The 24,736-nt window shown below is 34.5% G+C and overlaps 1 long non-coding RNA gene across 1 annotated transcript; it reads left to right on the top strand.

Annotated features, from left to right (window-relative positions):
• Window positions 1-482: 482 nt before the first annotated feature.
• Window positions 483-19,475, top strand: LOC123602396. Its single transcript, XR_006714477.1, has 2 exons — window positions 483-546; window positions 19,280-19,475. It is a non-coding gene; the product is annotated as an uncharacterized LOC123602396 (long non-coding RNA).
• The last annotated feature ends 5,261 nt before the right edge of the window (window positions 19,476-24,736 follow it).

The raw sequence follows: 24,736 nt of genomic DNA, 5'->3' as shown, positions 1-24,736 counted from the left end.
CAAATGCTTAATAAATGTTAACTGGTTAGTAATAGTTGTATATCAAATTACCAGAATAACTGTCTTTTAGTAAATATTTGAACTCTAGACATGAATAAGACTGCATCAGATTCCTCACTATGTCATTCCCAAGCTGAGTGGTATTTAGGCACATTGCTAAAAAAATTTGAAGTCTCATTTCCTCTTTATAAAATGTAGAAAACATAGGCTATTGTGAATGCTTGAGAAGAAAGTAAATATACACTTAGCACAGCACCAGGTATGTAATGGAGGTTAATAGATGTTTGTAGTTTTTAGCATATGACATAATTAACAGAGCTGCTAATACTATTGTCCTTTACTAACACCATGTCTTTGTAATACACCATATGAATTTAAACAAAGGCTGTGTTTAATATCTTAGCTATTTCCCTGGATACAGAGATGTGTTGCCCAAGAAACCAACTATCTCCTAGCAACTTCATGTTCCAATTCCCTTTTAACTTGGAAGTTTTTCAGATGCAGTGCTGGATCTTTCTGAACTTCTGTATAACTCATAATATCCAGGTAAAAGAGAGTTAATATAAAATAACTAGATTAAACAATAATCTCATCTCTTTGACTTTAAAAAAGCATGAAAGACAAGGTTGCTTATCCTGCTAAAATTAATACTGAGTTGTTTGAAAGTAGAGACTCAAAATGCTCAGCAGTACTGAGAAGTACATCCTCGGGCTTATATGCTAATTAAAATTCTGCCTAAACTTATATTTCAAATACTATATTTAAACTAAATTTATTTGAAATGAAGAGACATAATTCTTTAACTAAAGCTCACTGTTGCATTTTTTTTCAAAGAAAAATCTATAATGTGATGTTCTTCAAAATAAATCCCTGGGTTTATTAAGGTAGTAAAAATACCAATATATGTGACAGTGGATTTTCTAAGACAAAGGGATTTTTTTTCTTTTATACACTAATAAAAAAATGAGGTATACATATTTCTGGGAGGAATTTTGTGTGGGGAAAAAAAGTACAACTTTTAGAGTATATCTTATTTATACAGCTGCCAAATCTTTCCACCAGCTTTCGCTCTGACAGAAATGCAGCTATGCCTGGATAAGGCTGATTTTTAATTAAACATTCTGTGTCTTTCAGCAAGTGAAAAATGAGCTAATAGCAATACATTCATATGACAATATTAGAGTTTTAATTCTAAAATCTACTACTGATGATGGGTTTATTTGTGCTAATCATGTCCACAGATATTAAGAAACAGATATTACAATATATGTATGCACAGATATCCTGTATTAATAATTACTTTCAAAAGTACATAGAACACTTTTAAAATGTCATATTTAACCTAGTAGTTCAAGCATGGATTTCCAAATCCCTGTCTATTACCTTTAATTTAAGTGATTTAACCTTATTTGTTTGTTTATTAATTAATTATTTATTTTTAAAGATTATTTATTTTGAGAAAGAGAGTGTGAGCATGTGTGGGGAAGGGACAGAGGGAGAGGGAGAGAGAAAGAGAATCCCAAGTAGGTTCTGCTCCATTAGCACAGAGCCCCATGCAGGGCTTAAACTCATGCACCGTGAGTTCATGACCTGAGTTGAAGTCAGGAGCTTAACCAATTGACCCACTCAGGTGCCTGTAACCTTATTTAAAGATTTAATTATATAGGATGAAAGGATACTTCTATGTTTTGGGAGACATACAGTAGGTGTCATGATCTTTTCTTAATTAATCCCTTGAGAATGGATCCATTTTTATGTATAGTGCCTGTCTATTAATCATAGTTTTTCCAATGTTAATGAAAAAATCTATAGGGCATATTTCCTTCTTACAATACTAATACTCAATGACAACTGTATATCTTTGTTTAATAATAAAATCTTAAAGTTTTAAAATTCAGTTCCTTACTGCAAAACACATCACAAAATAAAATATTTCCTATTTCATTAGAATGATAATACTACCAATTTTAATAAATAGATTTAGAAGGAGAATGAATATAACTGCAAGATCCCTGCATATAAGTGAGCTTCTCTATACTGCATGTTTCATTCCTCATGGTCTTGGACCCTAATTACTGCTTACACTAGATTTAAGAAGTGATCATATGTAAGGCTAACATTTTCTATTTGTATGGTTCAGATCTTCTTAGAAAAAAACTACTTTGTCACCTTTCTATCCTAATTCACTCCATTTAATTTCAGTAAAGAAAACTCGGAATATCCCTTCCTCTCCCTTCTTCTCTTATCTCCTTCCTTCTTTTCTTCCTTTCTTTTCTTTGTTTCTATGATTCTCATAGAATTTAAGGATATCTTGCAGGATGTGTCAAATTACAGTAACTGTGAAGGAAAGCACTTCCAAATATATTCTGTTGGGTAGTTTGTGTAAGTCAAATCAGAAGTATGCACACTGAACAAAGCTCTGGCTAATTTATCCACCAGTGAGTTAGGTAGTTGCTTTGATGACAACCTTTGAGACAGGATACAGTTATTGGTAGTTTTAGTCTTTTATTGTTGGGGCAGTGCCCTATGTGATTCAGCAGTATAATTATTAAACATTTATAAGCCATTTCAAAGCCTCCCAAATAATTTCTGTTTCCTGTTCTTTGTGGTTATGGGCAAATCTCTCCTTCTGGGCTCCCTTCTTGGGCTATAAAGTTATCTCTTTATCCTCCTAAACAATACTAATCTCAGTACTTATGTCTCAGAAGTTATTTCCAGGAGGTAAAATTTGATTTAATTCCTTAAGGATTTCTCCCATGTGATTCCAATGGGATCAACAAAACCAAGGGGTTAGATGTGTTGATTCCAGATGACTTTCTGGCATCTTTTTTTCAAAGAATAATTAAAAATCCAACCTGAAATTTCAGTGCACACACATTCTCTTCATTAGCCAACTACTCTTTTAATATAAAACTTTGGCATATGGTTTTTGATTAAACACGACACTAATAATTTATGTATTTTCTGAACATACATTTAAGAAATACATTGTGCTATTTGTTAATCAAAGGTCTCAGCATCCTCTCCACGGTTTAGCATTAATAGTACAGTATTTTCTGTATTATTTTCTTATTCTCTTATTATTTTTATTACTTTTCTGCATGAGATAAAAGAGATGTGTTGCAATTGCATATGTTTAGCATATATATGTTTGTGTTATAATAGAGCATAGCAAAAAGAAAAAGAATACTAACTAGAGGTTTGCATGTTGATGCAAAGTGCATGATGATTTCAAGTGGAAAAGACGAGACATCTAATTCGAAACAGTGTAATTTGAAAAACAAGCATGATATTTTAATGATTTTTACTTTGAAAACAAAAATATATGGTGTTTCCATAATACAAAATGGTGAAAGTAAAGCACCATTAAATAATCTCAACTAGTGAAGACAAACAGAATATAATGACTTGTGATGCTTTAGGTGGAAGGAATGATTTTTCAAAGTCTGCAAACATGGAAGCATGTTCTTATTAGCTCAAGGTTTTCATTCTTTTCTTCCCTTTCTTCCTTTCCTCTTTCCTCCTTTTCCTCCTTCCTTCCTTCCTTCCATCCTTTTCCTCTCTTCCTCTCTCTCTCTCTCTGTCTTTTTTTCTTTCCCCACTGACTCTTAGTGAGTCATCAGGAAACTCCTCCATCCAAACAGCCAGCCCTGAAAAGAAGAGCTGCAAGAAGAACCTGGGGTTATCTTTTCTCATCCAAACTGATTTGTCACATACAAAGGAGAATTAAGACAAAAGTATGTTTAGAATTATAATGAGGAAAACAGGTCTCTCATTCAAAGCATAGTGACAAAAAAGACTATTTCAGAGAGAGATTACTTGAGCTTTTTATGGCCTGATAATGTATGTACTAATTAATTCCTCTCTGACAATGTATTGCTTCATGTGGGTGTCACCTTAATTTGTCAAAACCATAAATAAACTGATTTCATACTTTGAAGACTTTCTGGGGTGCCTGGGTGGCTCATTTGGCTAAGTGTCTGACTCTTGCTCTCAGCTCAGGTCATGATTTCACACTTCATGAAATTGAGCTCCTTATGGGGCTCTGTGCTGAAAGCAGGTAGTCTGCTTGAGATTCTCTCTCCCTGTCCCTCTGCCCCTCCATTGCTTGTTCCTACTCTCTTTTTCTCTCTTTAAAAACAAATAAACAAAAAATAAGACTTCCTCACAGATACAGCTTCACATATTTTCCCAAAGTCTACTTTCCTGCTTATTATTTACATAGAATAGAAAACAAAATCAAGGCTTATCTGGTGTAGCTAAGGAAAATATTATGTCTTATTAACTTTTAAAAGGATGTGCATTTGACTACATATGTTAAATGAATGAAATAACATGAAATAAAAATTTAGATCCTAAGAATCTATATATATAAATCTATATATATAAATATTATGCATAAAATATTGGACATACATGTTATGAATGAGTTTTTAGCAGTAGCATAATGTTTCTTATACTCTAGAATGTAACATCAAAAGTGGATTTATGAAAGCAAATAATATTCATCAAATAATGCCTTAGTCACTTCCTATTCCATGAAGTAATTCATGAGGTTTGAAAGCAGATTAACTATCTTATCCTGAGCTAAATTGTGTGGTGATGTTTATCTTTAGGATCAACAAGTGTTCTCTGGATGTTCTGGAAGGACAAATATTTATTAATTTTAATTGCAGATTTAGAATGTTCATTTCATTCCCAAATCCAAAGTATGTAGATTTAAAAAATCATGTCCTTAGAATTAAAGAAATGCTATTTTTTAACCTTTATTTATTTTTGAGACAGAGAGAGACAGAGCATGAACGGGGGAGGGTCAGAGAGAGGGAGACACAGAATCTGAAACAGGCTCCAGGCTCTGAGCTGTCAGCACAGAGCCCGATGCGGGGCTCAAACTCATTGACTGCGAGATCACGACCTGAGCTGAAGTCGGGCGCTTAACTGACTGAGCCACCCAGGCGCCCCAAAGAAATGCTTTTAAGTTTAAAGGATATGATTTATTGCGACACTAAGGTGTTCATTTTTGCCCCATTAGCTATGTTCTTTAGTTGAAGACGAGCTGTCTTAGCCTCTACTCCTTCTCTCACTACCACAGTAATGTGTTTGCAGATTTCTTTCCTAGCACTCTGAATTTGGATGTTATCATGAGACATTAAGGATTCTTGGATTTTTAAGAATTATTTCATATTTCCCTTTCAGAATCTCTTGTCTTAAAATCTTAACATTTATCTTAAAATTTTGTCTTTTTTATTTGAATATAGTTGACACACAGTGTTATATTAGCTTCAGATGTAAAACATAGTGACTCAATTCTCTATATGTTATGCTCTGCTCACCACAAGTGTGGTTGCCATCTACGGCATACAATGCTATTATACTACTACTCACTATGGTCCCTATACTGTGCTTTTATTCCTTTGACTTATTTATTCCATAATGAGAAACCTGTATCTTCCACTCCCCTTCAACCATTGTGCCTGTTCACCTACTCCCTTCCTTTCTGTCAATCATCAGTTTGTTCTCTGTATTTGTAGGCCTGATTCTGCTTTTTGTTTGTTTATTTATTCATTTTTGTAGATTCCACATATAAATGAATTCATATATGTTGTTTTTCTTCCTCGGTCTGACATATTACACTTTTCATTATACCTTTCAAGTCGTCCATGTTGTCATAAGTGTTTCACCCTTTTCTAAGGCTGCATAATATTCAATTGTGTGTATATACCACGTCTTCCTTATTCACTTGTCTATTAGGGAACACTTGGGTTGCTTCCATATCTTGCCTATTACAAATAGTGCTGTAATAAATATAGAGTGCATGTGTCTTTTTGAATTAGTGTTTTTGTTTTCTTTGGGTAAATACCCAGTAGTGGACTTTATTGGATCATATCATGTTTCTATTTCTCATTGTCTGAGGCATATTCATATATTTTCCACAGTTGGTATATCATTTACATTTCCATCAACAGTGTTTGAGGATTCCTTTTTCTCCACATCCTCTCCAACACTTGTTAGTTCTTGTCTTTTTTTATTCTAACTCTTTTAACATGTGTAAGGCGATACCTCATTGTGTTTATCACATTAACAAAATGAAGGATAAAAATCATGATCATCTCAATAGATGCTTGACAAAATTCAGCATCTGTTCATGATTAAAAACTGTCAACAAACGGATTTCAAGGGAACATACCTCAACATAGTTAAGGTCATATAATAAAAACCCACAGCTAGCATCATGTTCAATGTTGAAAAACTGACAGCTTTTCTTCTAAAACCAAGAACAAGATAAGGATGCCCACTCTCACCACATTTATTCAACTTAGTACTGGAAGCCTAGCCGGAGCCATCAGACAAGAAAAAGAAATGAGGTATTCATGTTGGTAATGAAGAAGTTAAACTGTCACTAACTGAATGAAACTACATAGAAAAATCTGAAAATTGCACCAAAAAAACTACTAGAACTGATAAATAAATTCAGTAAATTTTGTAATTCAGGGTACAAAATTAATACCCAGAAATTGGTAGCATTTTTATATACTAAAAACAAAGTAGCAGAAAGAGAAATTAGGAAAACATTTCCATTTGCAGTATCACCAAAACTAATAAAATACCTACAAATAAACTTAACCATGGAGGTAAAAGACCTGTAGTCTGAAAGTTATAAAACACTGATGAAAGAAATTGAAGACAGCACAAACCGATGGAAAGATATCCCATGATCATGGATTGGAAGAACAAATATTGTTAAAATGTCTATGTTACACAAGCAATCTATAGATTCAGTGCAATGCTTATCAAAATCTAATAGCATATCTTACAGATCTAGGAAAAAAATAATCCTAAAATTTGTATGGAACCACAAAAGACTCTGAATAGCCAAAGGAAACTTGAGGAAAAAAAAACTGGAGGTATCACAATTCCAGATCTCAAGATACACTGCAAAAATATAATAATCAAAATAGTATGGTTTTGGCACAAAAATAGACACATAGATTGATAGAACAGACTAGAAAGCCCAGAAATAAACCCACACTTATATGGTCAATTAATATTTGACAAATCAGGAAAGAATATCCAATGGAAAAAAAATAGAGTCTCTTCAACAAATGGTGTTGGGAAAACTGGACAGCAACATGTGGAAGAAAGAAACTGGACCACTTTCTTACATGATACACAACAAAACTAAACAAAAAATTGGTTAAAACCTAAATGTGAGGCCCGAATCCATATAAATTCTAAAAAAGAACACAAGCAGTAATTTTTTTTTGACAGTTGTAGTAACATTTTTTTCTGGATATGTCTCCCGAGGCAAGGAAACAAATAAACTATTAGGACTATATAAAAAAAAAAATAGCTTCTGCACAGCAAAGGAAACCATCAACAAAATAAAAAGTCACCCAACTGAATGGGAGTAGATATTTGAAAATTACATATTCAATAAAGCGTTAATATCCAAAAAAATATAAAAAACTTAGCTTTCTAAACACCAAAAACACCCCAAACATCGAATTAAAAAAAAAAAAAACAGATAAAAACCTTTACTAGATATTTCTCAAAGAAGACCTATAGATGACCAAGAGACACATGAAAAGTTGCTCAATATCACTAATGAGAATCCCCTATTCCTTTTTTTAATGTCTGTTTTTCTCGTCTCTAAGTTTATCATGAGCAAAGAGAATATCACAGGTATTATTGAACCTACAATAAAAATATTTATCAGTAGCTAAGACATTGCAAAAGTCAGATGAGGTCCTGGAATATTATGGAATTTTTTGTATCAGAATTATTCATATCAATATCAAGTTTTATCTAACAGCCATATATTTAAAAACTTAAGAAAACAAATACCATGTGTATTTAACTAGCAAACAAGAAAAAGAGAAAATCAAGGGATATTTGAATAAAAGAAAAACAAAAAAACAAAAAAAGCCAAATTCCTTAAAAATGATAGCTAAATCCATAAAATATAATGAGGAAATTTTGATAAAATGTGATATTCAGAAGAAAAAATAATACATTAAAAATAGTTTTAAATGGTCTAAATTCTAGGGGTGCCTGGGTGGCTTAGTCAGTTGAGCCTCTGATTTCAGCTCAGGTCATGATCTCACCATGGATGAGTTCAAGCCCTGCATTGAGATCTGTGTTGACAGCTCACAGCATGCAGCCTGCTTCGGATTCTGTGTCTCCCCCTCTCTCTGCCCTTCCCCAGCTCATACTCTCTCTCTCTCTCTCTCTCTCTCTCTCTGTCTGTCTCTCTCAAAAATCAGCATTATTTTTTAAAAAATCCTATGGATGGAAGAGTTTTTTCAGAAACATTACATAAAAGTAATGCTTTGATCAGCAAGAGTTTTGGAGTATTGGTCAGAAGAAAGAGTAAAGTATATGAACTATGTCTGTAGAGAAGTTAGCAGAGTGTTTGAATGAGTTTTGATACAATGATGGAAGTGTGTAGTCACAATATTTCCTAATTCCTTTTTTTGACGAAAATTTTTGATTAGAAAATGAGGATATATAGATGAAAAATAAGCACATAAAATGATGTCCAACCTATCAGTCTCTGGGGAAATGTAAATTAAAACCACAGTGAAATATCACTACACACACTTCAAAACGGCTAAAATAAAAAAAAATAATAATTAACACCAAAAGCTGGTGAGAATGTGGAGAAACTCAATCACTTGTAATGTGCTAGAAGAATGACAAATGATATAGACACTCTAGAAACCTGTTAGGCAGTTTCTGGCAAAACTAAACTTGCAACTACTTTTTTTTTTTTTTTTTTTGGCTGTGAAGATACTTAGTTTTTATTATTTTTTAACTTTATTTTTTTATTTTTTTTTAATTTACATCCAAATTAGTTAGCATATAGTGCAACAATGATTTCAGCAGTAGATTCCTTAGTTTCCCCTTACCCATTTAGCCCATCCCCTCTCCCACCCTTCCAGTAACCCTCAGATTGTTCTCCATATTATAAGTCTCTTCTGTTTTATCCCCCTGCCTGTTTTTATATTATTTTTGTTTCCCTTACCTATGTTCATCTGTTTTGTCTCTTAAAGTCCTCACATGAGTGAAGACATATGATTTTTGTCTTTTTTTGACTGACCAATGTCACTTAGCATAATACCCTCCAGTTCCATCCATGTAGTTGCAAATGGCAAGATTCCATTTTTGTGATTGCCCAGTAATACTCCATTGTATGTGTATATATATATACATATGTGTATATATATATATATACATATATACATATGTATATATACATATACATATATATGTGTGTGTATATATATGTGTGTATATATGTATATGTATTACATATATGTATATGTATACATATGTATACATGTATACATATGTATACATGTATACATATGTATACATATGTATACATGTATACATATGTATATATGTAATACATATACATAATATATATACACATATATATGTGTATACACATACAATGGAGTATTACTGGGCAATCAAAAAAAATGGAATCTTGCCATTTGCAACTACATGGATGGAACTGGAGGGTATTATATATGTATGTATATGTATATGTATATGTATATGTATATGTATATGTATATATATATACCACATCTTCTGTATCCATTCATTCATCGATGGACACTTGGGCTCTTTCCATACTTTGGCTATTGTTGATATTGCTGCTATAAACATGGGGGTGCATGGGTCCCTTCGAAACAGCACACCTGTATCCCTTGGATAAATGCCTAGTAGTGCAATTGCTGGGTTGTAGGGTAGTTCCATTTTTAGTTTTTTGAGGAACCTCCATACTGTTTTCCAGAGTGGCTGCACCAGCTTGCATTCCCAACAATGTTCCCTAATTCTTTACCTTTTTAAAATGTATGCAAGCTTAGCATTATAGGAACATTCTGTTTCTGACTAGAAATTTTTTTAAACTAAATATAAAGTCAAGAAGGATAGAAGGTCAGATACTAGAGGTCATATTAGATTGTCAAAATCATAGTCCTATGACTATAGAGTCAGAATTTTAGAGTTGATTGTAGAGTCCACTGTTACAAGTATAAAAATAACATCAGAGAAAAACACATGAGACTATATGTACTAATGTGTCTTGCCTAAGACATGTAAGTACATACAACATAGTAGCTACACAGCTGTAACAAAACCACTTCTAACACAGAGTGTCCTGATTCCTTACTGATTTCCTGTTCAAATGCTACTATGTAGCTATCATCAAAACCATTTAGAAGAATATCTAAATTGCCAGAAGATATATATTAGTTCAACATGTGTAAAGAACAAAATATCAAAAAATATTTTGTAAATGTTTTCATGTCCTATCAATAATTTTGGTCTGTACCATCGCAACCATCAAATTAACAAAGACTGCTTTTTTTTTTTTTTATTTTAAAGCTGATTTTCTTTAAATCATAACAATGCCAATATTTCAAAATTCAAGCTTTATTGAAAAACAAAGTGTTTTGCAAATTTCCAAAATTCCCATTGTCAAGTGGAAAACTAGACCTAATAGTCTTAAACTTAAAGTTTTACCATTATCAGCAGTTATCTGAGTTAGCAAAACTGGCAATCAGCAGGAAGAGTTCTTCCTTTCCAACAAGCTGGCTGAAGCCCATGATGGGAGGCAGAGAGAGAGGAGAGGAGATAAAGTGTGACAAGAAGTAGATTTGAAGATTCTGACTTGCTTTTTGATATTAAAACATTCAAAGGGGAGGTCAAGGTTCAATAAACACCCCTAAAACAGATCATTACCCCTCAATTTTAATGGTATCACTGAAAGAAATTGCAGAACTTAAGATCCTTGCAGTGTTAGAAGCGTGTGATGCTACACAGGAAGAACATTAATAAATTATTGCATTTTGTGTATAAACTCATTATTTTTAAAAATTATATAGTAGAGGGAAAGAGTCATGCATTCATCCTGTGTCTCTTATATAAGTGATAATGAGTCATGAAATAGTAGGTCGGGGAAGCTTCCTTTACAGAAATATTTCACCATTCGTTCTGTGCTCTGTTCTCATGGTTCTGACCTCAGCATGATCTCTTCTTTTTCATGAAGGGTACAATCAATCACATCTTAGTAGTTTTTCCTGCTGATAAAGTTTTAGTGTTGGAATAGACTCTTCGCTTTGTATTCATTGTCCATTTCAGTCCAAAATGACAGTACTTCCAATATAACTCTAAAAATATTTTGGGTGTCCTCTAGATAATTTTAGGTTTTAGTTCACTTGACAAAGGGTAAAATCACATATCTCTTCTAGATTAAGCCCTTCTGTACCTTGGGCTACTGCTGAGACTGTTGAGATAGAATACCCTTAAGCTTATTAGGAGCACTACTGTTTGATTGCAAGGATCTATAATGTATATGCTTAATTTCTATAGAAGGAATTTTTTTTTTTTAATGAAAAGGTACTCTAAGATGGTACTTTTAATTTTTTTTGAGAGCTTAAAAAAGATTTTATAATCATACTCTCAACTTCATCTTTATACCCTATTTGTCTTGGCATACCTTAGATGTAATTTTTGCCCCCAAATAATTATTTTTTTAAGTTTACTCATTTATTTTGAGAGAGAGAGGGGCAGAGAGAGAGAATGAGTGATGGGCAGAGACAGGAGGATAAGGATCTGAAGCAGGCTTTGTGTTGTCAGCAGAAATCCTGATGCAGGGTTAAACTCATGAACCACGAGATCATGATCTGAGCCAAAGTAGGATGCTTAACCCACTGAGCCACCCAGGCGCTCCAGATCCAGAATAATGTCATAATTTTAGTATCATTTGCTTGCTAAAATGGGTGAAAAACTTCAAAATCATGAAGTTTAGACCCCTTGTTGTCTAACAGTTTTTTCCTTGTTCTTTCTTAAAAGTTTTTCTTTGTCCTCTTGCATTTCACTGTAAAGAGTGAATAAAAACAACAACCACTACAATAACAGGTGGCACTTCTCTGGTCTTTAATCTCCTTATCCATATCACCCAGTTTATTAGTTATATTTTCTATTTTCCATATAGCTATAGGCAACAGTTACTAAACTTTCTCAATTTTTTAAGTTTATTTATTTACTTGAGAGAGACAGAGACATCACGAGTGGGAGAGGGGCAGAAAAAGGGAAAGAGAGAGAATCCCAAGCAGGATCCACACTGTCAGCACAGAGCCTGATGCAGGGCTTGATTTTACCAACTGTGAGATCATGACTTGAGTTGAATCCAAGAATTGGGCACTGAACCAACTGAGCTACCCAGGCAAGCCTAAACTTTCTGCTACTACATAACAAAGATCTCCTTTTCTCCAGTTTCCAATAATGTTTTTTTTTTTTCACTTTCTGGAGAAGTCTCCTCTACAGCATGCTCAAAGTCCTAACCTCTACAAGTGGTGTGTTTAAGGTACTCTAAGCTTTCAATAAACTCTCCTCAAGACCATTCACCCAGTTTAGGTTGTAGCTGTGGCTGCAGTCTATTTCCAGATACAAAAAATGATGCTAGTTACCTACTGCTGCATTAAAATCTATTCCGCACTTTTTCAGATTAAAACAAACCTTTATTAACACATCTTCTAAGGGTCAAGATTCTGGGAGAGGCTGTTGAGTTGGGTGGTTCTGTTCCAGGGTCTCTTATGAAGTTGGAGTCAAGCTGTCAGTCCAGGTAACAGTCTTTGCATTTAAGGGTTTGTGGATCTGATTTCAAGTTCATTAATGGGGTTTATGGACAGAAGTTTCATTCTCTCATTATGTGGGCTTCTCAGTAGGGCTACTAATGATATAGATTCTACATAGTGAGAGATTAGAGATTATAGAAAGGGAGAGAACCTCTAAGATGGGAAGCCATATTTTTTTATAACCTAATCTTGGAGTGACATGTCTTTGCTTTTACTATATTCTATTCATTAGAAGTGGGTCATGAAGCACAGTCCATACTCAAGGGAAAGGAACGAAGCATGGTTTACTACTATCTTTCTTTGTAATGTAAAGATGGTTAAAGAAATTGTGTATGGATTCTAGGTTGACAAGGAGTTTGATGGTGGTAATTTTGTGACATTCCTTAGCTAATTTGGGACTAAATGTTCCAGCATGTGTTGGTAATGTTCAGACAAGGAAGAACACAAGTGAAACAGCAAAAGATTTGTAAGGTGTAAGTAAAGTGTCAACTGTTATGTTTCTGCAGCATGAGTCATTGTCACTGATTGGCTCTCCCAGCTTGTTTGTGCATGGCAGAATTCAGGCTTGAAACTCCTCCACTTCCTACAGGATATCTTTGATTTTATCCTTCAAGTCCTGGGCCAGGTGTATGTAGAGTTAATTAGGAAAGTTCACTATTTTCTGTATAGTTATTTAAATGCCATCAAGGTTGTAGGCTCAAATATAGGTCCTTTTTCCTATACTAGTAGAGGTTAGCTGTGAGTCACTTATACTCTGCTGTCTCTTCTGTTTCAAGAGCAACAATTTGAAATTTTTTTAATGTTCATTTATTCTTGAGAGCATGAAGAAGGGAGGCACAGAGCAAGAGAGGGACACAGAAACCAAAGCAGGCTCCAGGCTCTGAACTGTCAGCACAGAGCCTGACCCGGGACTCAAAATCACAAGCCGTGAGATCATGACCTGAGCTGAAGTTGGACGCCCAGCTGACAGAGCCGCCCAGGCACTCCAATAGCAACAATTTGAAAAAAAAATTACTGCACTAATTAAAGTCTATGATTTGGTCACTTCACACTTAGAAAATCTCAAGGTATGCATTCTTAATTGCCTTCAAAATAAAATCGAAATGATAAACCCAAACTCTTATCTCTCATCAGTACCATCTGCATGTGTATATTCAAACTCACCCAAACTGCCTACTTCCCTTTTTTTCAGAGACATTATGTTTGTTAAGGCACGTTGCCCTTATACATGTTCTTTCCTCTGCTGGGAACTACCTTTGTTTGGCCTTTTTTGTGGATGAAATCTTCCCATGTTTTAATAAAACTATCATGAAGCATTACTGACTGGGTTAGATTCCCTTCCTTTTTCCATACTCTAAAATATACCCTGACATGGTATTTATTGCTTGCATTTTATCTTTCTGTCCTCCTCACTACATTATGTTTGTTAAATGAATGGATAAATGAAGTAATTTATGTGACATTAACTGAAAGGATGAAATATTAATTAACAATATGACCTTGGAGCTTAGGTACCATAACTCACATAGTTAGAGACTATTGTGTTCTTTTACTGCCTCTCTGAAAAACAACAACTGAGCATTGCATGGATGATGCTTAGAACATTGCAGACATTCAGTGAATATAAAAAATAGAGGGTAACAGTAAATATAAAAAGCATTTTTTCTAAATGTTTATTTATTTTTGAGACAGAGAGAGAGTGAGCATGCAAGAGTGTAGCGTCGGAGAGAGAGGGAGACAGGATCCACAGCGAGCTCTGGACGCCCCAAAAGAGAAAACATTTTTTTTTCAACGTTTATGTATTTTTGGGACAGAGAGAGACAGAGCATGAATGGGGGAGGGGCAGAGAGAGAGGGAGACACAGAATCGGAAACAGGCTCCAGGCTCTGAGCCATCAGCCCAGAGCCCGACGCAGGGCTCGAACTCCCGGACCGCGAGATCGTGACCTGGTTGAAGTCGGACACTTAACCGACTGCGCCACCCAGGCGCCCCTGAGAAAACATTTTTAACATCAACCACGATGAGAATACACAGATAGACAATAAACTTCTTTAGCACTGCACATGAAATAAAGAACAGCTAGTACATAAAATGTAACAATTTTCTTTATTATCTGAAATGTGTGGGAAAGCCATTGATATTTTGCTTTTGGTAAAATAAAAAAGTAGAGAAAGACATTAAAGATAAGGAGAAAACAAGAACTGTGTTTTGCTGATAATGTCTTTCAATGTCAGACATTTTTTGATTTAAAGTCACTTGCTGAGAATGGGTCTATGAGTAAACACGTAATATGGATTCTTCCCTCACAGAGCTACACTTTTGAGAAGGTGTAGCTATAACTCAATGTGCATCTTTGGTGCAATAAAAGGTTCTATTTTCTTAGACATATACCATCACCATAGACACTAAAATAGAAACAAATGCAGCCTAATGAGGCAGTTGCTCATGGAGGATTTGGAGAAGCTATAGCCTAATTTTCCATACCCATTATTTGCCACAGAAGTTATAAATACGATTACTAAAAAAGTAATCATCTAATAATTACATTTAATGTAAAGAATGGGATGAGTAAGAATTTTGTTTATTCTACTTAAAGACATGCCTGTACTGGCAATTTTATACTCACTCTAAGACTACATTACAAATATATGGAAATGATAATATTTGAGGGTACTTCGGCCCCCAAATCCCCAGGTATTTTATTATATGTTCACTGATAGCTGATATTCTTTAATTATGCACAAATTAATATTTCATGGTTTCATATATGGAAATAAAAGCTAATATCCTTATTATAGCTGATGAATTGGCAGCATAGCCAACCATTCTGGGTTTCAGTTTTTATGGAAAAAAAACAAAAACAAAAAACAGGTAAAGCTTACCTAGTAAATTGCTATGAAGAATAAAAAACATAAAGTGTGTGAAGTGCTAAGCAACCCCATGTAATAAAATATTTTAGCTGCTATATTTGTTTTTGTATCTAAATATTCACCATCAAATTATTCCAGAAAATAGGTTTGAACGTAAATGGAGGAGAGGGAAAATTGAGGAACTTTCAAGTGGTAGGAAAAGGGATTGGGTGACATGCATAGAGTTGTACTAAAGGTTGAATAAATGGAACCTAGCACCAGAGACAAAGTATGAGAACATTAGAATTGTCCTGGAATTGCCAGGACCCAGATGATTTTGGCTCGCTTAACAGTGTTATATTCCAACTGAGGTTATTAAGTACTTAAGAACTCAATTTTATCATCTTGTAAAATGGAATGATAATATACATTTCATTAACTGATATGGTGTGTCCCAAAGCCCTCATCATAAATCACATTTCATTGAGTTGCTTTCGTAATGAAGATAAAATTATAATAAAAGAATCACGGTCATAACTAAAGAAAAAATTACATAAGTTGTATTATTATCTTTTTCATGACAAAGAAACTCGCTCAGAAAGTTGAAATGTTGACAGTATATTTTAAGTGTCAGGCAGAACTAATGGTCGGCAAATTCTCTATATCAGCATCTTCTAACACAGTGATTGCTGCCTACATTGGAGCCATTAAGTATTGAATAATTCGACAAAAAATAAATAAATGACTTACCCGTGGTAGGAGGAAAACTGGGCTGCTAAATCAAGTATTCAAAACTATGCTTTTGTGGCATCAGAGCACCCTGGGATGTTAATTCTTCCTTCCTGATGTTTCCCTCCACTTTCTTCCATTCCCTCACCTCCTCTTCATCTCTCTCTCTCTCTCTCATCCCCTGTCTCTCTCCCCTCTTTCAAAGAGAGCATACTGAGTGGTGGGCTACTGACATCTAAGTTGTAGTACAGAATTTGGGTATCTGTAAAAATGCAAAGAGGTGGCATGTAACCAATACATATCTCAGTAACTTTAAGCCCATCCTAGAACAGAATATGGTATAGAACACAAAAGAATTTCTTTTTTTTTTAAAGGTCAAGTTCAGCATCTTTAAGGTATAAATATAAAATATGGTAAAATAAATTTTTTCAGTAAAAATGTAATAAAATATGATAACAACAGATTCAGAAATTCTATTTAGCAAAAATATCCCACTTCAGCAATATTCCATATCTGTTTATAAACAGATACTCTTTATTTATCTAAGGAGTTGCTTCTGCAACCTTCTATGATGCTTCTTAGATTTTCAAAAATCAATTTTTAAAAATCTAACATTGTCAAGGAGGCACTCAAGCTATTTTTAAGAGTTAGCACATTTTTCTTTAGGGCCTAGGGAAACTAACTGCAACTTCACTACCAATTTTTATGGATTTATGCCTCTATTCCAAACAGAAGCTCAAGATTAGGGTTATTTTCTACCCAGGATATGAAACTCTGAAAAGAATATTTGATTACGCTGATACCATTCTAAAGTAAATCTGGGAACAAATACATGCATAGTTTACCGTACTCTCTTTAACAGAAATGACTACTCTGTTTTGGCTGAAGGGCTTGAAATGCTTTTTACAGCAAAGGTTTTTAAAGAGATAACCTTTGGGTGCCCAGGATATAATCAATCCATTGAAAAGAAAGTGCATGTTATCTTTTTGTTTATTTATTTTTAATTTTTTAATGTTTATTTATTTTTGAGAGGGAGAGAGACAGAGGGTGAGCAGGGGAGGGGCAGAGAGAGAGAGGGAGATAGAATCCGAAGCAGATTCCAGGCTCCCAACTGTAGGCACAGAGCTGCACATGGGGATCGAACTCACAAGCCGTGAGATCATGACCTGAGCCAAAGTTGGAGGCTCAACCAACTGAGCCACCCAGGCGCCCTGTAAATGCATGTTTTTAATAGTGCTATATGATATAGCATTTACATTTTACTTCATATTTCTATACCTCATGCCTTCATTACATAAATATAGAAAGAGTGTAATACAATATTTCAAATAACAGTCTGTTCTTAGTGGAACCTTAATGCCAATCTGTCAGAAATACTTTTCAAATATTATTTATTCATTTTTCTTTTTTTTAAGTAATTTAAGTTTTTATTTATTATTTTGGAGAGAGAGAGAGACAGAGAGAGAGAGACAGAGAGAGAAATGGGGGACAAGCAGGGGAAGGGCAGAGAGAGAGAGAGAGGGAGACACAGAATCTGAAACAGGCTCCAGGCCCTGAGATGTCAGCACAGAACCCGACACAGGGATCAAATTCACAAACGGTGAGATTATGACCTAAGTCAAAGCTGGATGCTCAACCGACTGAGTCACCCAAGCACCCCTCAAATTTTATTTTGTTACACACTTCAATTTAGTAACCTTCATATATTCTGTAGTTAAGCTAACTTTACCTAAACTGGGAACTTAAATTTCCTTCTATTTGCTTCATTTTTTATCATTTTTATCTTTTTAAATTATATAATTCTAATATTCCAAGAATGTTTTTCCTTTAACTTTCTTAAATTAGGATTAAATAGAATAACCACAATATCAAATCACTATATTAAACTCTCTTTCCATTTCCCCTGCTCAATTTTTCCCTTTAGTTTGAACTAGAATAGTTCTCTTGGACCATTTCAGCAACAAGTAGTTCACCAAAATATTGACTATAATGGCTATAAAAGAATAATTTTCACCAGTTTTGTCTGATAACATCAAGTTCCGGTGGTTAAATATGACATTTTAAAATTTTATTCTATGTTATGTCAGTTCATGTCAAAAAAATATTTTGTTCATGTGTCGTGTTTTTAACAAATTTGATTTCTTAAGTTTCTTTGGAAATTTTTTTTTTAATTTTTTTTTTTAATTTTTTTTTTCAACGTTTATTTTATTTTTGGGACAGAGAGAGACACAGCATGAACGGGGGAGGGGCAGAGAGAGAGGGAGACACAGAATCGGAAACAGGCTCCAGGCTCTGAGCCATCAGCCCAGAGCCTGACGCGGGGCTGGAACTCACGGACCGCGAGATCGTGACCTGGCTGAAGTCGGATGCTTAACCGACTGCGCCACCCAGGCGCCCCGTTTCTTTGGAAATTTTTAACAAAATAACTTACATATCTGATTTTAAAAGCACCTAATAGTACAGAGAAGCCATAATAAAACAATCAATCTTACCAATCCCTAATGACAGATGTTATTTTTCCTTTTACTTCTTAAATTATCAGTTCTAATTTAGTATGTAATATACTTGAATCCGCTTTTGATTTGTTATCAAAACATTATTTTTTCACTCTTTCACCTAAAATAGATAGCTCTAGATACCTTGCTGTATCCCCACTTCTTTTTTATGTCTCTCAGTTCAGTTGTAGTTATTCTCAACTCTCTTTCCATTGGTCAAATCTGCATTTTCAAATGATGTACCAAAACTTTCATTCCTTCTTCCAAATTCATAGATATTTGTCAGATGTAGATATCATTAATCTTCTCCCTCATCATCTCTTTTCCACTGTTTTATTTCCCATGTCCCAGTCTCAGTGCTGTAAATCTATTTTTGTATTTCCAAGTTAGAAATATTTTATTATATATTAATTCAAAGTTAGATCTTCTAAGATTTGTCTGTGGTTTTTGTTTGTTTGTCTGTTTCTTGGGGTTTTTGTTTTATTGTTGTTATTATTTGTAAGTAAAACGTGAGTAAAAAAAATCTAATTTTCATAATTGTAATTACTTTCAGGAAGAAGTAATACCCTGTGTAGTGAAGAACTGACTTTACCCAAAGAAGGGTCTAGTCTTTGCCCTTTTCCACAGGGAGAAGACCTCTAGGATCATGGGAGGTCATGCTTGATAGGACTGTCTTGGTTTTCCTGGAAGCTTTGTCCACTGCAAAGTCTAACAATGTGATATATGATGGAGGCATTGGACACACCATATAAATCCCCATCTCCCAAGAACCTGAAGACTAAAGCCATTAACCTGAACCCCCAAGTTCAGCCACACAAGCAGTATGCAATCAAGTCCTAATAAACTGTGGACACCAAAGGATTGAGTGAGCTTCTCTGTTTGGCAATACTCTGTGTGTATGGTCCTCATGTGGCAGGAGAAGGCCACAAGAAGAAGACAATCAGAAGCTCCTTGTTTGGACTGCCTGAACTTTGTATTTTTTCTCCCTTCACTTGGTAGATTTTAATTGTATATTTTCACTATTCTAGAAAACAGTAATAAGTATAGCACTTTCCTGAGGGTGCCTGTCAAGAACCTCAAAGTTTTAGGTGGCTGGTCTGAAGTAAAAGTGTTCTAGGATTCCCAAACCTGTGACTGGTGTCTGAAATGAGGACAATCTTATAAGGACTGTTTCTTCAGACTTTGCAGTTTGGCTAACCCATTGCATATAGCATAATAGCATTTCTTTTTTGGGGACTCCGGATTTTTTTTTTTTTTTTTGCTATTATGCCAATAAAGGGTAATGACTTCAATTTTAAATGACTTATTTTTCCTACATTCCACAAATACTCCAAATCATAACACATTATGGTTTATTTTTCCTGTATTGGGATCAACCTTTTTATATTTGCTTTTTATGAAGTTTCTAGTTTTTGACTAAATCTTATATACTGTCTAGGCTTTGTCTGGAACTAGTTTTATCTAGATCATCCCTTAATTTGTCCAAGGTTGGACCTGAATTCAATAACTTTCCCTTCCTTATTTAAACTACTCATTTTGCTAACATTTGCTAATACTTGATTTTTCAGGAGATAAACTTTGAGTCCTTGCAAATATGAAAAGCTGTCCTCATCTTTTTTTGATAAATTTAACTGAAATAAATTATAGATAGGAAACCATTTTCCTAGTGGATTTTGAAGACTTTGCTCTATTGTCTCCCTAGATATATCTTTTCTCTTTAATTTCCTATCTCTCTAATATTTGTTTGTCTAACAAAGGAGATTTCTAGGCCTTATCATCAAACCACACTGGTATACTTTCTTGCTCGCTATTTGATCTCCAGCATGTAGAACAGTGTCTCCTATAAGTAGGGTCACAATAAATATTCATTGATCTTTTACAGACTGGATTCAATGTTCTTTTAATATATCTTCATTATTATAATAGCTTTATTAGACAAATAAAATTTTTTAAATTAGAAAAAATTAGACTTCTTATAAACATACTTGTATTTTCTTCCATTTTGCTTATTTTCTTAATTCATTATGATATCTATTTGTAGTTATTCTTCTTATAACTGCATCCTTCTGTTTGGCCACACTCCTCTGAGAAGATTCTTTTTAGAGTTTTAGGCCATTTCATTCCTCATTTTTAGCTATTGTGGTTACTTTAAGCTCACAGTTTTATAGTCAGAAGTTATATAGAACATGAAATTTTCTATAGTAAACTATTCTTGGATTTTTCTTATCATTATATATTAAGTAAAATGTGTGTTTTAAATAGAACCAAAATCTCTAAGTTCTACGTGTATAATATCAATAAATAGATGCATTTAATGCATTTATTCATTCACTTAAGAAATATTTAATAGTGTGTGAGTCAGAATAATATAATAGTATCAGAATAATAATATAGTATGTATATACCAGGGGTACAAAAATGAAGAGAATATAAAGATTCGTTGTTGTATTATTAACTAGTTATTGTATTAAGTTATATAAGTATATTTGGATGTATATTTATAACATATAAGTATATATATAACTTATATAAGCATATAAAAGTTATTAACTGCAGGTACAAATATTGTAAACATATATAATTTTAACATAATCACTGTAATTTTCTCAAAGGAAGAAATTTCAATAACTTTGGAACCTACACCAAAACAAAAAGTGGGATGATTAAAATGTCAGCAGAATAAAATTTGAAATATTGTATCACATTATTTGAACAGCCAATTTAAAATGTTATATCCATTAGCATCCATCATACAAGGTGGTGAAAGTGTTTAGAGCTAACCATTTGAATTTCATTGCTTCAGATAAGATGTGGTATTGCAGATTCAGCCTTATGTCTTTTTTATGGTTAAAATTTATAACCAAATAAAATTTGAACAAAAGAAAAACCCTCTTGTCTATAAATATATTGTCATTTAAATAGATGCTACACACATAGTAGGCTGTCTATAAATAAGCAATGAATTATTGAATTCGAAATTTAGATACAAAAAAGAAATTGAGTTGCATAGAAAAAATGCCTGGGGAATTAAAAGTAATCACCATACATAAATATTCACATTAGATAATTGTGTTTCAAATTCAAAATTTCATAGTAAATTAAAATATCTTGTCACTGAAAAGGAATGTCTCACTTTATGTGCTTGTGGGTGTGCATAATACTCAAATAAGCTTTTAAATAAATACCTGTGATTACAAAATAATGTTTACTTGTAATTTGGGGCATTTCCTAGCACCATGAACTATTTAATGAGGATAATAAGAATCTACTTATCTCCAATAATCAGGTAAAGTAGTGTTTATAAAAGAAAAAAATTCTAACTTAAGAGTGTATGTTCTAATGTGTTTATTGTGCAGCTCAGTCACAATACAGTGGAGTGCTAAATATCAGTTTTATTTTTAGTAAGTGTATAAGAAAATACTAATTTATAGCAATAATAATCATCACTTAGTACTTTTTTGAAAGTATATAGTCATATCATCCCAATTTTCTTTCTGAAAACCAAAATTAAAACAATATGATTACATTTATGATGGATGTAGAATAACATAACTTCCACCAAAGAACAAGTAAAAGCTGAAATTTTATTTCAAAATTTCTAGCTTCAAAAAATTGGAAAGAATGTGAGGCAACCAAACTTAACAGAGACAAAAATCAAGAAATAGGAGAAACAGGGCACCTGGGTGGTTCAGTTGGTTGAGCCTTGACTTTTGTTCATGTCATAATCTCACAGCTTGAGAGTTCGAGCCCCATGTCGGGCTCTGTGCTGACAGCTCATAGCCTGTCTCCTGCGTCTGATTCTGTGTCTCCTTCTACCTCTGCCCCTCCCCTGCTCATGCTCTGTCTCTCTCTCTCCCTCAAAAATAAGTAAACATTAAAAAAATTTTTTTAATAAGTAAATAAAAAAGAAAAAGGAGAAACAACTAAAAGAGATGAGCTGACATTTTGCAACTCTTGTTTTCTTTCAAGAAATCTGTCAATTCTGGACAATGGGCAAAAAGTTAAGGATTGGGAAAGTGCCCAGGCCAAGAACTGCCACTAAGAGGAAGGAAAAGCAACATAGAAATGACATTCTTTTTGTGCTTCATAAATAAAACAAAACAAAACAAACAAACAAAAAAACCAAACAAACAAACAAACAAAACAGCTACATACAAGAGACTTCTATAATTGTAGTGAGAAGAAAGCTTGGGAAATTGAGTTCAGAATCCCATCAGTTTTCACAACAGGGCATTCACTTCTTAAGAATTCAATTCTTAAGTTTACTAGTGTTGGAGATTTAAACACTAAGTAGATAGTCTCACTGCATGAGTTCTGACAGCCAGTGGGACTTAACATCTGGAATGTTAAAAGTCAACAGCTCTGCTCTTGGAGAGCAGGGAGGGGACACAGAGCTCAACTCGGCAGGGAACAGAGGCACTGGCCAGCGCCATCTCCCTCACCCATCCCCTCAGCCAAAATCCCAAAGGGAACCAGTTCCCCTCACAGAACTTGCTTGCACCCCGCAAACACCCAATGCTGTGCTTCTGTGGATCCATCACTCTGAAGGGTCAGCCTCCCTCCTGGTGCTGCAAGGCCCCTCCCACAGGGGACCACCAAAAGCAAAGCTAGCTGAGTCTGCCCCTCCCGCCCTGGATCCACTCCACTAATACGCCAGATCCCATCAAAGCAGTACCACAAGCCTGGCAGTGTGCAAGTAGCCCACAAAGGGGCCACACCACTTCACACTGAGTCCCACCCCTGGGAGAGGGGAAGATAAGGTACACACCAGTCTGACTATGGCCCCCGCAATGTGCTGGGGACAGATATCAGGTCTGACTGTTGCCCAGCCCACCAACACAAGTTACTCCAGACAGCACAGGGGAAGTGCCCTGCAGTTCCACGCCACTCCATGAACTATACAAAATGATGAAACGGAAGAATTCTCCTCAAAAGAAACTCCAGGAAGTGGTGACAGCTAACAAATTGATCAAAAACAATTTAAGCAATATAATGGAGCAAGAACTTAGAATAATAGTCATAAAATTAATCGCTGGGCTTGAAAAAACTATAGAGGACAGCAGAGAATCTATTGCTACAGAGATCAAGGGACTAAGAAATAGTCAGGAGGAGCTAAAAAAATGTTATAAATGAAGTGCAAAATAAAATGGAGGCGACCACAGCTTGGATTGAAAATGCAGAGGAGAGAATAGGTGAACTAGAAGATAAAATTATGGAAAAAGAGGAAGCTGAGAAAAAGAGAGATAAAAAAACCCAGTAGTATGAGGGGAAAATTAGAGAACTAAGTGATGCAATCAAATGGAAAAATATCCGTATAATTGGAATTCCAGAAGAGGAAGAGAGAGAGAAAGGGACTGAAGGTGTACTTGAACAAATCATAGCTGAGAACTTCCCTGATCTGGGGAAGGAAAAAGGCATTGAAATCCAAGAGGCACAGAGAACTCCCTTCAGATGTAACTTGAATCGATCTTCTGCATGACATATAGTGAAACTGCCAAAATACAAGGATAAAGAGAAAATTGTGAAAGCAGCTAGGGATAAACACGCCCTAACACATAAAGGGAGACCGATAAGACTAGTGACAAACCTATCTACTGAAACTTGGCAGGCCAGAAAGGAATGGGAGGAAATCTTCAATGTGATGAACAGAAAAAATATGCAGCTGAAAATCCTTTATCCAGCAAGTCTGTCATTCAGAATAGAAAGAGAGCTAAAGGTCTTCCCAAACAAACAAAAACTGAAGGAATTCATCACCACTAAAACAGCCCTACAAGAGATCCTAAGGGGGATCCTGTGAATGAAATGTTGCAAGGACCACAAAGTACCAGAGATATCACTATAAGCATGCAACCTACAGACATCACAATGACTCTAAACCCATACCTTTCTATAATAACACTGAATGTAAATGGACTAAATGTGCCAACCAAAAGACATAGGGTATCAAAATGGATGAAAAACAAGACCATCTATTAGCTGTCTACAAGAGACTCATTTTAGACCTGAGGAC

The sequence above is a fragment of the Leopardus geoffroyi genome, chromosome D1 (genome assembly GCF_018350155.1).
Source record: "Leopardus geoffroyi isolate Oge1 chromosome D1, O.geoffroyi_Oge1_pat1.0, whole genome shotgun sequence".
Classification (NCBI taxonomy): domain Eukaryota; kingdom Metazoa; phylum Chordata; class Mammalia; order Carnivora; family Felidae; genus Leopardus; species Leopardus geoffroyi.
Note: the sequence above shows the minus strand (reverse complement) of the source record. Positions and strands in the feature narration are given on the sequence as shown.